Genomic DNA, 15,832 nt, shown 5'->3' with positions numbered 1-15,832 from the left:
GATTCCCTTTTTGTGAGAACCAACTGAGGGATTCCGGGGCTCGTGGTGGCTTGCTTTCCCCGATTCCGACAGCGCCCGACAGTTGAGACCCCGCTGACGTCACGAGGCGGGACCAGAAAGCGGAAGCAGGAAGCCCTATAAAATCCGGCAGAGAGCGGCGCACAGCAGACGCTGGCACGCCGCCTAAGCTGCGCGCACCCAAGGGGCGCGCGCATGCTAGGCTTTGCCTGGCTTATCCTGGGTTCGCATGGTTTCGCCGGAAAATCTAGACTAAGCGAAGTTCTCAAGGTAAAATTTTTCTTTTTTCTCCCTTAACTAACTCCTACGGGTAAAACTTTGGGGAAATTTGGCTATACAGTTAGACTCTGACTGATTTCTTTGTGGGACAATCTGTTTGAGCTATGCCTCCTAAAAGGAAGGGGAAGGTGAGGGTTTTTCCCTCCCTCACATTACCATCACCTATACAAGCTGAAATCAGTCGATTTATGATATCGCCTGCGTTTAATAAGGCAGGTTACGAGGAATCTGGTGTGCCAATCAGTCAGGGAGGACTGATTGTGCCTGCAGAGGAGACCTCCCTCAGTCCTAACACAGGACTTCCACCGGCGCGGAGAGAAGAAAATGGGACGATTGGAGAAGCTGAGGTGGAGATTAGTTTGTCCAGTCCGGAAGCGGGGAAGGATGAAACCCACATTCAAGGACAGATATCCCAATCAGCTGAGGGTGTTGATGGAGCAGAAGGAGGAATAGAATTGTTGCCTCCCCCTATGGGGTTAGAGACACAACTGACCAGCAGGACACCCCCTATCTCATTTCCCCATCCAGCGGTGGTTACACTGGACAATCTATGGGAGATGATGGCCGGGATGTTAGAAAATATCAAAGGTTTGGAAAATAAAGTGGATTTACTAAGTACGGGACATCAACAGGAAATTTTTCAAATCCAGAAACAAATTAGAGAATCCTCTGACAAAATAAAAGTACTTGAATTTAATGATAAGAAACATTAAGACTTTCATATAGCGGTGGTCAAGGACAGAGAAAATATTGCTAAGAGAATTGAGGCCATCGAAAACAATTCCAAGCATTTAAATTTAAGAGTCTTGAACTTCCCCAGGATAATTGGGGAAGCCCCTTTAATTTCCTTAAAAAAGTTTCTAATTGAGAACCTTGGATTTGTTGCTGATGAGTCTCCTACCATATCTAACTGTTATTTTCTACCTAAACCTAAAAATATAGTAACACAAGAAACTAATCAAATGTTTCAAGGAAATTTGACAAACTTCCTGGAAGATTCTCAAGCACAAGTGATCGATAGGGGGATGTTGTTGGCAATTTTTTCCTCAATTAATGACGTAAATACACTTATGAAAAGGTATTTTGCCAAATACCCCATCAATCACTTTGGCCAATCTATTAAAATTTTCCCAGACTTAGCTGCTTCTATGCAGATAAGACGGAAAGCCTTTTTAGGCTACCAACAGGAAGTAATTGCTTTGGGATTCTCTTTTAATTTGAGATTCCCATGTAAATATCTTATAGCAAAGCAAGATGAAGTTTTTATCTTTTCCATACCGGAACATTTAAAGAATTTCTTAGAACAACAGAAAATAACAACTTCATCCCCTGTGTCCAATGTTAATTAAATGTATGGAAATGCAGGTTTCTGTAATAGCCCTGATATTGTTGGATAATATGTGCTTTAATACTCCCTTAATTTTTTAGTTATTCCGCATTCCTCTCAAGATTGAATTGAAAAAATGGTTTTGATTAATGTTAATAATATTTCTTGAAATGTAAGTTAAAGAGAGAAATTTCTAACTATCAAGCCATTTATTTTTGTGTTTCTATTGTAAATCATTTATTGTGATTTATTAGAAAATTAATAAATAAATAAAAAAAACAAAACAAAACAACTATCCAGTGCCTGGACAACCGCGTTTGTAACGCTTAATGTCAGTTCTTTATGTGGACTGATCGTTGTTAGAAGCCGGCGATGGGGGTTGTCTTGTGGGATCCACCATTTTAACTCCTGCGCTGACGGTTTATATTTTTTATTTCCCTTCAGGGGCATGCCACTCGTAGATTTCAGCATGAATTTGTCTATCGACATGTAGGTTTGATTACCTGAGGTAATAAGTAGTGATTGAAGCAGAGATGTTGGTGATTTGTGCTGATTCAGGAGAGTGGGGCATGGAGCCTGAGCAGGAAATGTCTGCTCGGCTTCACCGCATCACATGACCCCATTTATGGACTTTTCCTTCAGGAACTTGCCCAATCCTCTTTTGAATCCCACTATGTTAGTTGCCTTTACCACATGCCCTTGAAACAGAATCCTTAGTTTTATAGTATGCTAGGTGAAAACAGTTTCCTATATTTTGTTTTAAATCTGCCAGTTACTAGTTTCATGGAGTAATCCCTAATCTTAGTGTTCTTTGAAATGATAAAAAACTGTTTTTGATTTACCCATTCCACTCTACATATGATTTTATAAAATTCAATCCTATCCCCTCTCAGTCATCCCTTTTCCAACTTAAAGAGCCCTAATCTGTTTAACCTTTCTCCATAAGGGAGCTTGCTAGGGATGTGCATTCGTTTTGAATGAATGTGCAATCTGCAATGTATAGGTCCCTATTTGTTGCATTTGTGGGTCCGCAAAATGCATGGCGAACCCCCACGAATACAACATATCATCCGTTTCCATTCTTTTGGTTCGCGCCGCGGAGTTTTAGAAATAGAAGGCCATGTGAGAGTAGGGGCGGATTGGCCTATCGGGGGATTGGGCTTCCCCCGGTGGGCTGGACCAGCGGACCACGTGGCCTCCTCTGCTCCGGGCCATTGAGGGCACCAGGCTGAAGAAATGAAAAGACCAGGCCGGCGGGGCCAAAGAAAATAAGATGGCCGCTGCCAGCCGCCGGCGGAGAAATGAAGACTGGCACAGTCAGCCATTGATGGAGAGCAGGCCGGCGGGGCCAAAGAAAACAAGATCAGCACAGCCCGAGACTAGGTCGAAGAAATGAAGATGGCCGCTGCCAGCTGCAGCCGGAGAAATGAAGACCGGTGCAGCCAGCCGGTGACGGAGACGAGCTGTTCAGCTGGGGGCCTTTGTGTGTATATGAATTTGAGATCGTAAGGGTGCTTCTGTGTATGTGTATGTGAGAAAGGAATGGTGTTTTTGTGTGTGTGTGTGTATGTGAGAAAGGAATGGTGCTTCTGTGTGTGAGACAGGAAAGGTGCTTCATGTATGTGAGATAGGGAGGGTGCTTCTGTATGTGTGTGGTGTATATGTGAGTTAGGGAGGGTGCTTGTGTATGCCAATATGTGTGTGTGTGTGTGTGTGTGTGTGTGTGTGTGTGTGTGTGAGTGAGAGAGAGATGGAGCATGTTTTTGGCTGGCTTGTGGCTGTGAGAGAGGCCATATGTGTGATTGAGATCTTGTAAGTAAGAGAGAGCGAGAGCATTGTGTGATTGAGAGAGACTGGCCAGAGAGGTGATGTGTGTATGTGTGAGAAAGATTGATCAGAGACATGACTGGTATGTGTATGTGTGTTTGTGTGTGTGTGAGAAAGAGAGAGAGAGAGACTGGTTGGGGAGATGATTGGTGTGCAAGAGAAAGAAACTGGTCCTGAGGGTGTGTTTGGTGTGTATGTGTGAGAGACAGAAGAGATTGGTTGTGGTCCCTATGGAAGAGGACAGTGAGGACAGCTTCAGCAGCTACTGCTACTTCTGGTGTGGCCCGCAAGGGAAAGGAGTAGGAGAACTTCTGGAGAGGGTAAGGAAAGGTGGCTTTTTAAGTTCATTTTTCTTGATTGACTACTATTTTAATTATTGGGTAGAATGTGATGTGTCTGCTGTTGAAATATTTTATTGGTGTTTGGTAAAACTTTCAAAATTTGCATGAGTCTAATTATTGGATATTCTATTCATCAGCTGTTTTGAAATTAATTAGAATGATTTTACTATTATGATTAATGATTTATATATCTTGATTTTATGGATTGTTTCATGAGGAATGGTGAAATTTTTATTTTTCCATTGTTGCACTGTTTAGAGTCTAGCGTGAAGCGTTTTACAGTTCAGTTGTTGTCTGCACATTTCTATTTATACTTTATGTGGCTTTATTCTGTATTTGGTGAGGGTTTGTGTTCTGCATGCAAAGACTGAGATGAAGCATTCTTTTAATATGTGGTTTCTCTGTAGGAATCTGTAGTAGCTTTAGCTTGGCCTGTTCTGTTTTCCTGATAGGAGGTGTATTGATATTTTAGATTCTGGTGTAATATTTGTGGTATTCTTTTTCATAGGTAGGGTTGTTATTCTTTGAGTGTTGGCAGATAGTACTGTGTTGATACGGGTGGACCATGCCGAAATATATCACAATAGGTATGATGCCATATGAATTCCAAGATGCAAAGTTTTCTTGTTGGCATCACAACAGTGCATGAAATTATCACAATAATATATATATTAATTTTACCTCAGAATGTCACTTATTGATATTTTAGATTCTGGTGTAATATTTGTGGTATTCTTTTTCATAGGTAGGGTTGTTATTCTTTGAGTGTTGGCAGATAGTACTGTGTTGATACGGGTGGACCATGCCGAAATATATCACAATAGGTATGATGCCATATGAATTCCAAGATGCAAAGTTTTCTTGTTGGCATCACAACAGTGCATGAAATTATCACAATAATATATATATTAATTTTACCTCAGAATGTCACTTTTCATGTAAAATATGTATTAAATGAATAATTTAAAATTGTGTATGGGAAGGTGGGGGTAGGGTGCCAGGTTGTAAGGTTTGCCTAGGGTGCCTAATACCCTTGCACTGGCCCTGTACACAGCAGCAATGCTCCACCCCACCCAGGCATAGTTCATCATGTTTCAGGTCCTAGCACGCATGTTAGACTCCTTGGTCCATGTTTCAAGACAGGTCAGGTGGACAGTACACCTCGGTTGACAGTCACATTGCATGCTGAGCCTCATCTTGTCTTGCCTCCTTGTCTTTCCCCTATCAACACCACAGTGAGCTGAGTATCTCTGCTTTGCCAGCCTGTGTTGCTCCTATCAACTTTCTGCCACTCTGCCTTGCTGCCATACACAAGATGACTCACTCAGCTCCTTCTGGTGTTCTTGCCACTATCATGGTTGCTCAATGTGTTGGTGCTAGTCTTTCTGCTTGCTATGTTCCCCCTTCATTGTGTTGTAGGATGTTGATGCCACTTGTCCTGCCACTTTGCCTGTCATGCTGCCCTCGAGGGTTCATGCAACTGTTATCGGTGCTCTCTTTTGAAGCTGTGGTGTGTTTTTGACAATCTTGCTGCTGCTTTGCACCTCTGTTAAAGCACTCTTGCTACTCCTGGTACCCCTTTTCCCCTTTAAAGTGCCTTAGGCTATTCATGCCACTTTGGTGCCACTTTGCCACAGTCTAAGTACCTTGGAACTCTTTTCTCATTCTGATGATTGCTCCCCAGAAGTTTCATCAGAATTGATAAGAAAACCCCAACTCTGCAGCCAAAAATAGGCTGCAAATACTTCCCCCATTGACTTTAATGGGAAAAAGGAAAACAAATAAAACAAATTGATTTTTCCCCATGAAACGAATGCAACATTTGGGTCCTGGTGAAACAAATAAGAATGGAAACAAATGTTTTCCTTGTGCACATCCCTAGAGCTTGCCCATCTCCTTTATTGTTTTTCTATGTCCTCTATGTCTTTTTTGAGATGGGGGTGTAAAAACTGCACACAATACTCAAGGTGTGGTCACATCATGAATCTCTACAAAGGCATTATGATTTTCTCAGTTTTGTTCTCCATTCCTTCCTAAATCATCCTTAACTTTCTATTTGCCTTTTTGACTGCTGCTGCACAGAGTTGAAGATTTCAAGGTATTCTGCCCAAGGACTCTGAGGTCCTTTTCCTTTGTGGTAACTCCTAACATGGAATCCAGAATCATGTTCCTGTAGTTGGGATTACTTTTCCCTACGTGCATTACTTTGCAATGTCCACCCACATTCACTTGCAACTGCCATTTAGTTGCCCATTCTCCTAGTCTCGCAAGGTCCTTCTGCATTTCTTCACAAACCGCTGCTGTTTTAATGACGTAAAACAATTTGGTGTCATCTGTAAATTGATCACCTCACCTTTTCCTCAATCCAGATCATTTATGAACATGCTGTAGAGCTCAGGTCCTACAACAGACCCCTGGGTCAATAAACTAGCAACGCTTCTCCATTTGGAAAAGTGACCATTTAGTCCTAACTACAAAAGAAGATTTACAATTAGTAAAAGATTCAAAGTAAATGATATGGCCAGATTGTGGTTCTTGCCATTGTGTGCCCACAATGGAAGTGGAACAGAAGGAATAATGCCCACAATGCCCATTTACTTTGAACCTTTTACTAATTGTAAATCTTCTTTTGTAGTTTATTTTATAATGTGCCCCTGCTCTAAGATCTATGTAGGGTGAACCAAAAGGTTGATTCAGGTTCGTCTAACTGAGCATTGGAGTTGTTTGATAATGAAGAAAGAGCGGGCTCCAGTGGTGGCGCGTTGCTTGGCATTTCACCACACATTTGATGATCTTCATTGGGGAATACTCGAACAAATTGGAATTGCACCACGCAAAGGGAATCATATAAAGAGACTGAATCGCTGAGAACAATTTTGGATATTTTTTTTTTTAAATCTGTAACCCCTAGGGGCTTAAACTTAGAGATCGAGTGGAACTCTTTGATTTGATAGGCTAAATTCAGAGATTGAGTAGCATTCCTTGAACTGACAAGTTGAATGCCATGTTTTGACATACTACCTCATTGCCAAACATTGCAGGAAACAGCTATATATACCTGTCATTCAATCCACTGTCTTTTCCGGTTGAAACCTGGATGCCATTTAAAACCCTATTATGCTGTGATCCGTGAGTAGAGTTAAACAAGTGAACATGTGTGGTTGGTCTTTCTTTATATTAATTTTTGGTGTTTGCAACATCGGTGTTAATGAATTCTAAAAATGAAATTTGGTTAAACACCGATGATGCAATTTGGTTAAATGCTGTGCACCCCCTGATGCAGAAACTGGAGGTTTCGAAACACGGACCGTGTCAGGATGGGACTAGTGTTTGGGATGTCATGATTTACTAAGATAAGATTAATATGCAACTTAAAATTATATTTAAAAAAAATCTTGCCAAATGATTAGATAAGACAATGAAGGTCTTTTTGACCGGTAGTGTCTAGTATGATGGCATAAAATATTGTGTATTTAAGACACATAGATTATTTTGTTTTATTTATTTATTTACAGGTTTTTATATACCGTCATTCTGTGTAGCCATCATAATGGTTTTGGGGAATTCATTTGTTTGGATTGTGACAGTATTATAATAACAGTTGATAGTGCACCAACAGTAACACAAAGTCAAAATTCAGTACAAAAAAAAATAAAAATAATCTCTTTCCACAAAACTCCATAGCCTTCCCAAAATATCATCATTTATTGACAGGTAGTCTTCAACCTTAAGTCCTCTTAGTGTTAAGACTAATGCCAACCAATCATTTAACCTTCTCTGGACCCTCTGACTGCATCACATGGGTGCAGCCTTTTCAATCAGACTCTCAATAGGGAGTAGTATCAGTACACTGACCTCACAATAGTGGCAGGGTTTGATTGAAATCTCTGACACACACTGAGGGCACTCAGATCAGCTGAATCCATTGCTACAATGTTTGTAAGAGGCAGAATTACATTCAAGGGGCAGAAACTGATACACTATCACATCAGGTTTTATGTCATTATTTTAGCATTAATTAGCAACCTTACCAGAGTACTATAATAAAGTTATATACAGGTGTGAATTCATACCACAAAATACTTACAAATTAAGTTCACAGAGTCAGTGAGATACAACATGTCTTAACTACAGTGACACTGAGTGCTCATGGGAAAAGAAGGATAATTTTGGTCTTCTTCTTAGTCCATTAACCACTAGGCTACCTTCTCTTCCAAAAGGTATCACTGCTTGTTGCCTCCATAGTCTATACAATTGCAGTAATTCCTAGGTTATATAGGGAAAATATTCTGGTGGTTAAGGGTGATGGGCCCCTGGTAGCTCAACTTCAACTGCCAATCTGGGCCACAAAAAGGCAGTGAAAGGTTCTGGACTAATTCTGACTGAGCTGGCAATCTTAGATGTGAAGAACGGAGCGTCAGGGTAAAGGAGGAAAAACAGTAGATGATGCAGGTGGGTTATTTCTGTTTTAAATGCAAAGGTATATTTTTGGTTCATTTTGAATGGAATGAACTGAAAATTGATTTACCTAAAAAATCTAAAAATTTTGAGATTTCAGCTTGTTACCCTCCCCCCCCCAAAACAAAACAGAAAAAGGGGGACCCCAATTCCCTCCGCCACTATCTATACTAAACAGGAGCTTACCGGAACTCAGAACCGGTGCAAAATATTTGGTACCCTAGGCAAACCTTCGGACATTCTCCCCCTGCCCCAAACTTAACTCTAGCACAGAGCTCTGTCCTGTCAGTGACAGTGGCTCCAGCACAGAATTCCCTTCTTTGGAAGTAATGGACTCTGGGATTTTGTAGCCCCCAAAATTTTGGCATTCTAGGCAACCACCTCATTTGCCTAATAGAAGCACCGACCCTGCCGGTCCTCTCTGCTACCACTCAGTCCCCAGGAAAAAAAAAACAAACTGGGGTCGCTCTAGTCCCTCTACCCCTCCATTTCACAAATCAGCTGGGGCCAGGGTCTCCTTTGCCTCATCCTACCCCTTTCATGAGGGTCCTTCCTCAAGGAAGGTGGAGGAGCAATTCTGTCCTGCCAACTCCCCTTTAAACATGGCATTTACCTCATGGCCATCATGCACCATATTGTTTTACAGTCAATTTTTTTAACAGCATAAAGCAATGATTGGGGTTTCCCTGATAAATTTAACTGGTTAATGTTAAATATCACAGTAACTGGCTAAATATGAAACCTGCCCCAGAAATGCCTCCAACTTTGCACCTTTTATTATCTCCCTAAATCTGTGCAGCTTGTGATTTTAACTTCCAAAATTTAGCCAGTTAAAAGTGCCATATTTTAACTGGGTAGATTTGCCTTGCTACAACCCAATTAAAGAAAGCAAATCTGTTGGATTATTGACCCCATTGCAAACTCCTTTCTCAAACTTGCATGTTATGGTAGGCCTGAAGCAATTCACTTAGTCATCCTCAATGTCATCACCTAGCTACCAAACCTCAATATGCAGATTTATTTCATGTGCACCTTGTCCATTGTTGCTTGTTCTCACCATGGAAGATAACAGGAGAATGTTATCTGCTTATAAAAATAAGTCTGATATTGTATCACATGATTTATGGCAGGTACTAACCTGTAAAATCACCTAAAGGGAGTTTATTTGGTTTTTTTGTTTGGGAATTTTTAGAGGATGGGATTATATTTTTCACTGAGGAACATTTAAGTTCCAAAGTTGACTGAACTAAGCCTTGTTGCATCCATCGGTCTTTGACGGCTTCGCCCCGCCTACCTCACTCTACTCTTGGCTCCTCCCGCTCACCTTGGACTGATGGCTGCCACAGCATCTGCTTACTGTTCTCTCCGGCATCCCCGGACCGGGTTTGGTGCTGCCTCCCGCCATTCTCCTTCAAGGTACCTCTAGGGCATGCGCACGTACACGCTGCCCTCATCTTTAACTCTACATTGGCGCGAACCTCAGGGGCATTCCCCCGTTCTGACATCATGACTTCCGGGTATATCTGCCTACAGTATTTGCTAGCTCGTTGAGTTAGCAAAATAAATCATACAGATGGGATTCGCTCTCCGTTCCTAAGCTACTCTGCCACTCCAGTTCTATCTGGAAACTCTTACTACCCTTCAGGGTCTCTAACAGGTTACCCGCTCCTCGGGGGCCTCTTTGCTTCTTTCAGATGCTATCAGGAAACCGGTACTCGCTCCTCGAGGGCCCATGTTCCCTGTATCGCTGCCTGCAACCTCTACCCTTCTACTTGGAAGAACTAACTTACAGTTACCATCAGTGAGTACAGAAACCATCTCTCTCCACAGTACTGCTTCAATGGAACCAGATACTCGCTCCTCGAGGACCTGCTCTCTGCTCCGGTGCCAGACCTCTCGTCTAGTGGAATCTCTGTTACTGCTAAGTGAGTACAATGCTACCGAGTCTCTCTGCTCTAAGGGATCAGGTACTCGCTCCTCGAGGGCCTGCTCTCCCTGTCTCGGAGCTTCTCCTATTTTCTACATTGGGACTCTCTATGTTAATCTTATTGTGTGCTCATAACTCTCAGTCTCTTTCCACTACAGCACTACCTTGCAGAGGATCCGCTGTTCCAGTGTTCTGTGTGAGATGTGCCCAGCCGGGCTCTACACCACTACTTACTACTGCCACCTCTGGCGGCTACTCAAACTGTTTTATAAAAGATTCAAATCTGTGTTTGTGCATCTAGAGTCTAGTCTGACACCGTGGTCCCTCAAGGGACTGCCCCCTTGGGCGTGGTCAACTGCCACAGTGTCCAAGGATCCACTCAAACACCATTAACCATAACAAGCCTAGAGAAGCTATTTGAAAGAAACAGAGAAGGAGAAACAAAGAACTTTTTTTTTATTTCAGAAGAGTTGGGAAGCTGATATAAAATCTGCCTGGCATTATGCCTCCTTCACACTAACAGTTATGCGCAGCTTTCGCTTGTCTCCAATAATTACTCTGGCATACAGTATAGCAATCAGAGCATCCTTTTCTGGCTGAAATGACAGCAATTGTTTTTCTCTGCAACGCAAGCAGGCATTTTGCTATCCTTGACTGAGTGACCAGTGGGGCCCCCAATGTTTTCTGCTTTCAGTTTCCTATTGAGGATGCAGAAAAATCAATGACCAAGGTAAAACAGCACAAGCACAGCTGAGTCTATGCTATATACAGAGACAATATTACAGCAGCTGATCTCTATAAAGTAATATACTAAACTAGCTGACACCCGTTGAAAATTCAATAGAGGATTTGTCACCATGGGAGTATTCGGCACTTTTTCTCCTTAGAAACTAAGCAGACCCTTACATTTTCTGCCACTCTTCCACAAGTAGACTTCAACCCTCTCCAGATAACCCCAGTCCAACCCCATTACCTTCACAGACTGTCCAAGTACTGTCCCCTACCCAGTTCAATCCCAGAACTGTCCCACCCTAGCACAGTATGACTTCCCCTCCCTGGCCAGACTTGCATGCTCTCTCTCTCCCCCCAGCCCAACCAACAGTCTTCATCCTCTTCCTTTCCTGTCCTGACATGCTCCATTCTCCCCCTTCCAGCACTCAGTGATCCTCCCTGCTGAACCTGACCTTAATACAGCCCAGTCCCCATGCCTACTATCTATCTCTCACCACCCCAGCCCTGGTATTCTCTCTCTCTCTCTCTCCTCTCTAGTCCAGCTCTGACAGTATCCAACTTCTACCTAACCAGCCTGAACTCAGTAAGCTGTGGCTATCTCCCAAATATAACACTTTCTCATCCCTTATTCAACCCAGCCACAATGTTCTCTCCCCCCTCCATGGTGCAACCCCAACACAGTGTTGCCTATCACTTTCCTAACATAGGATGTCTGTGGTTGGAAGGTATGGAGGGAGGCAGGGATGTCTATTTGAGATCATGGCTCTTGCTTGAGAGGATGCAGAGTTCAGGGCAGGGGGGAGAGAGAGAGAGAGAAATGTGAATATTTGTGAGTGTGTGTCTGTATGTGTGGTGGAGGAGGAGTGTAAATGGGCTTGTGAGTTTATATGAGTGGTCATATTTGTGTTAGGGTGTATATGTGAGAGGGCATATGAGTGTGTGTGTGTGGTATGAAGTATGTGTGATTGGGCATAAGTGGGCATGTGAGTATGAGAAGTTAGATGTGAGTTGGCATATGTGTGCATGTGAGTATAGGAGAGGGTATGTGAATGTGTATGAATGGACATGTCAGTGTGAGAGTATATGTAAGTCCAGAATCAGCACAGCAGTGCAACATAATAGTGCTAGCCTCAGGTTGACCAGCAGCCATTTTTGCATAATCAAAGTAGCGGAGCTGGAGCCACAGCAAATCGCTCTTGTCTCTGGAACAGCCCACGGACCTGCAACAAGGTAAGGACAGGTAGGGAAGGTCAGAGAGGGGCCCTTAGGGTATTTTGCACAGTTCTGTGGGTGGTGAAGGTATAGTTGACAACTCTGTGAGTGCAGTGCAAATTGCTTCACTATGTCCACCCTCCTATGCATGGAGGTTTGTTTTTTTTAAATAATGTGAAGCCTGCGGGTAGTAGTTGGTGGGAAGCTCATGTGTGCTAGTGCATGCATGCACACCCCACCAGTTTGTCAACAGACAAACCACACACCTAGGAAAACTGATCACATATATGGAGAGAGAGCGAGAGAGAGAGGGAAGATACTTTTTAGTGTAGAAAAATGTTATATTTAATTGTTACTTAATACCATTTGCTATGCCATATGATAACTGATGTATCCTACTTTGTGTGGCAACATTTCATCCAGTCTTAAAGTAATCATTTGTTGCACCAGGAGATCTCTGAGTGTGGTAGGGATTGTGGAGCTCAGTAGCTGATGTGGATGTTCAAACTAAATAGGCCATATGTCTTTTTCTGCTGTCAGATTTCAATGTGGCAGTGTTTCTATTGTGTGTGGCAGTAATAAGTCCTCCCACATGGTTACATGTTTAGTATAGAAGTGTTTGTATTAGCTATGGCAGTATGATAACTTGGCCAATATAGTACAAAAGGAACCAGAACAAAGGCAGGCAATAAGCATGGAGAAATTTCATAGGTGCAAGATCCTACAATTCTGCAAATTGCTAATCTATGTAAAGGTAAAAGAAAAAAATGCACCTGACAGGAAAAAAAGCTACAGTTTTGAGCTCTATACAACTTTTAGAAGATCTGTTGGGCATCAAAATGGCAGATGAAATTTAATGTGGATGAGCAAGATGATGCATATAGGGAAAAATAACCCATGCTATAGTTACACAATGTTAGGTTCCATATTAGGTGCTACCACCCAAGAAAGAGATCTAGGTGTCATAGTGGATAACACATTGAAATCATCGGTTCAGTGTGTTGCGGAAGTAAATAAACAAACAGAATGTTGGGAATTATTAGAAAGGGAATGGTGAATAAAACATAAAATGTCATAATGCCTCTGTATTACTCCATAGTGAGACCGCACCTTGAATACTGTGTACAATTCTGGTCGCTGCATCTCAAAAAAGATATAGTTGCACTGAAGAAGGTACAGAGAAGGGAGACTAAAATTATAAAGGAAATGGAACAGCTCCCCTGTGAGGAAGACTAAAGAGGTTAGGACTTTTCAGCTTAGAGAAGAGACGACTGAGGGGGGGATATGATAGAGTGGTGTTTAAAATCATGAGAGGTCTAGAATGGGTAGATGTGAATTGGTTATTTACTCTTTCAGATAACAGAAAGATAGAGGGCACTCCATGAAGTTAGCATGTGGCACCTTTAAAACTAAACAGAGTAAGTTCTTTTTCACTCAATGTACAATTAAACTCTAGAATTTGTTGCCAAATGATGTGGTTAGCGCAGTTAGTATAGCTGTGTTTAAGAAAGGATTGGATAAGTTCTTGGAGAAGTCCATTACCTTCTATTAATTAAGTAGACTTAGAAAATAGCCACTCCTCTTACCAGCAATGGTAACACAGAATAGACAGTTTTTGGGTAGTTGCCAGGTTTTTATGGCCTGGATTGGTCACTGTTTGAAACGGGATGCTGGGCTTGATTGACCCTTGGTCTGACCCAGCATGGCATGTTCTTATGATTTTCTTATGCATAATGCATTCCATGGCTAAGTGATAATACTTAGAGGCTTTTACCCAGTGTCTCCCTTTAATAATATCCATTCCTTTGTCTGTGCTGATAATGTTTGCTGAACAAAAAGAAGGTGGGGCTGTAGGCATGAGAAGGGCAAACTAACATTTAGTTGATGATGCCATACTGAGAACATGAATGTGTGTTCTTTCTACCTTCTGAGACTTTGACCGATTTTGGTTGAATATGGCTTCTTCAGATAAGTTTTCAACTATAGTTGTCCCCCGAAGCAGTTGTGATCCAAAACATCAGCTAGTGTCAGGGTTTTCTCTTTGAATTGATTAGCACATTTGAGGTTATATCACAAGGCATTTCTCTATTTTAGTGAAATGAAAATATTTCAAAAATCTATTCTGGGCTAAAAGAGAATTTAAGTTAGTTTTTCTGCATTATAAATCTTTGCTTTTTCACTTACACAATTTCATAAGGTGGATGATGGACTTGAGGTAGACCAGACATCCAAACACTGACTGGCTTGCTGACAAATTTATTTTCTCTTTTTGAAGTCACCAGAGCATTAATCATGCACTAGCTCTTATTTTTGTGACAATGGATCTCTCAATTGAAGAACAGATGTTCACCATTTTGCATACCAATATCATCATTCACATCCAATATACGGATGGTCTATCCTTTTATATTACTCTTAAATAGTTTCACACTAGATGTGATCTACTTGGATTTCAGCAAAGCTTTTGATACAGTCCCGCAGAGGAGGCTTCTGAATAAAATGAGAGGCTTGGAAGGGAGCACCAAAGTGGTGGCGTGGATTATATACTGCTTAACCGATAGACTATTGCCAGAGGATGTAGTTACGGCAACTAATATACTAAGGGTCAAAAGAAAATGGGATAAGCTCCTGAGGGAAATGTCCATAAACAGTTATTAGCCAGGTAGACCTGGGAAAGCCAGTGCTTATCCCTGAGAGTAAGATATAAGAAATAGATCAACTTTTGGGAATCTATCGGGTACTTGTGACAAGACTGACCACTATCAGATCCAGAATGCTGGGTTTGATGGAACTTGATCTGACCCAGCATGGCACTTTTTATGTACTTATGTAACCTTAACTAACAAAATGAAGCCCAATTAAGGCTCTGATATATTAAACTGTTTTTTACATTTGTAGGTGAATTTTCAAAGGAGTTACACATGTTAATGTAACAAACTATCAGAGCAATTTTCAAAAGCCATTTTCCTGCATTAAGTGCAAGTAATGTGGGTAAAACCTATTGATAATTCATTGGCGTATATTGTAGCAATTATTAAAAGCCCACTTACATGGATAAAATGCATGTACATGTGTGAAATCCAGATAAGTGTGCTAATGCTTTTTATTTATTTATTTATGTATTTATTTATTTATCAGTTTTTATTTACCGACGCTCATCAAAGATATTGCATCGGTGCACATGGAACAGAAAACATGCCAGGGGCGTTTGACAAAAAATGTGCTGGAGTAAATGAAGTTAAGAAGTAATATAATGCACAACAGAATATAATAACGTTTACAGAGTATTTAGATAAAGTTTAAAGGGAATACATATTATAACAGTGTATGTATAGAGTATCATAATATATACAAGATAATATGTATTGGATCATATATTCAGGTGGCTGTATACAGGATAATAACAATGGTATGGATTAAGTCTGAGAGGAGAGATAAGGTACAGGGGGAGAAGACAATGGGAGGGGGGAGAAGAGGGAAGTTGGAGAGGGGCGGTGGGAAAAACATGTTTGGGGGGAAAAGGGAAGAAAGAAGGAAAGAAGAAAGGAACTGGGTTTTGGCAGAAGAGAATAAACAGAGGAGATTAGTTAATCAGGGTGTAAGTTTTAGGTATAAGCCTGTGTGAAAAGCAACGTTTTGAGTTTTTGCTTGAAGTTTTTAGGGCACAGCTCTTGGCGTAGAGCTGTGGGCATTGAGTTTCATAGCACAGGG

Source organism: Rhinatrema bivittatum, chromosome 18 (assembly GCF_901001135.1).
Source record: "Rhinatrema bivittatum chromosome 18, aRhiBiv1.1, whole genome shotgun sequence".
Taxonomy (NCBI): Eukaryota; Metazoa; Chordata; class Amphibia; order Gymnophiona; family Rhinatrematidae; genus Rhinatrema; species Rhinatrema bivittatum.
Note: the sequence above shows the minus strand (reverse complement) of the source record.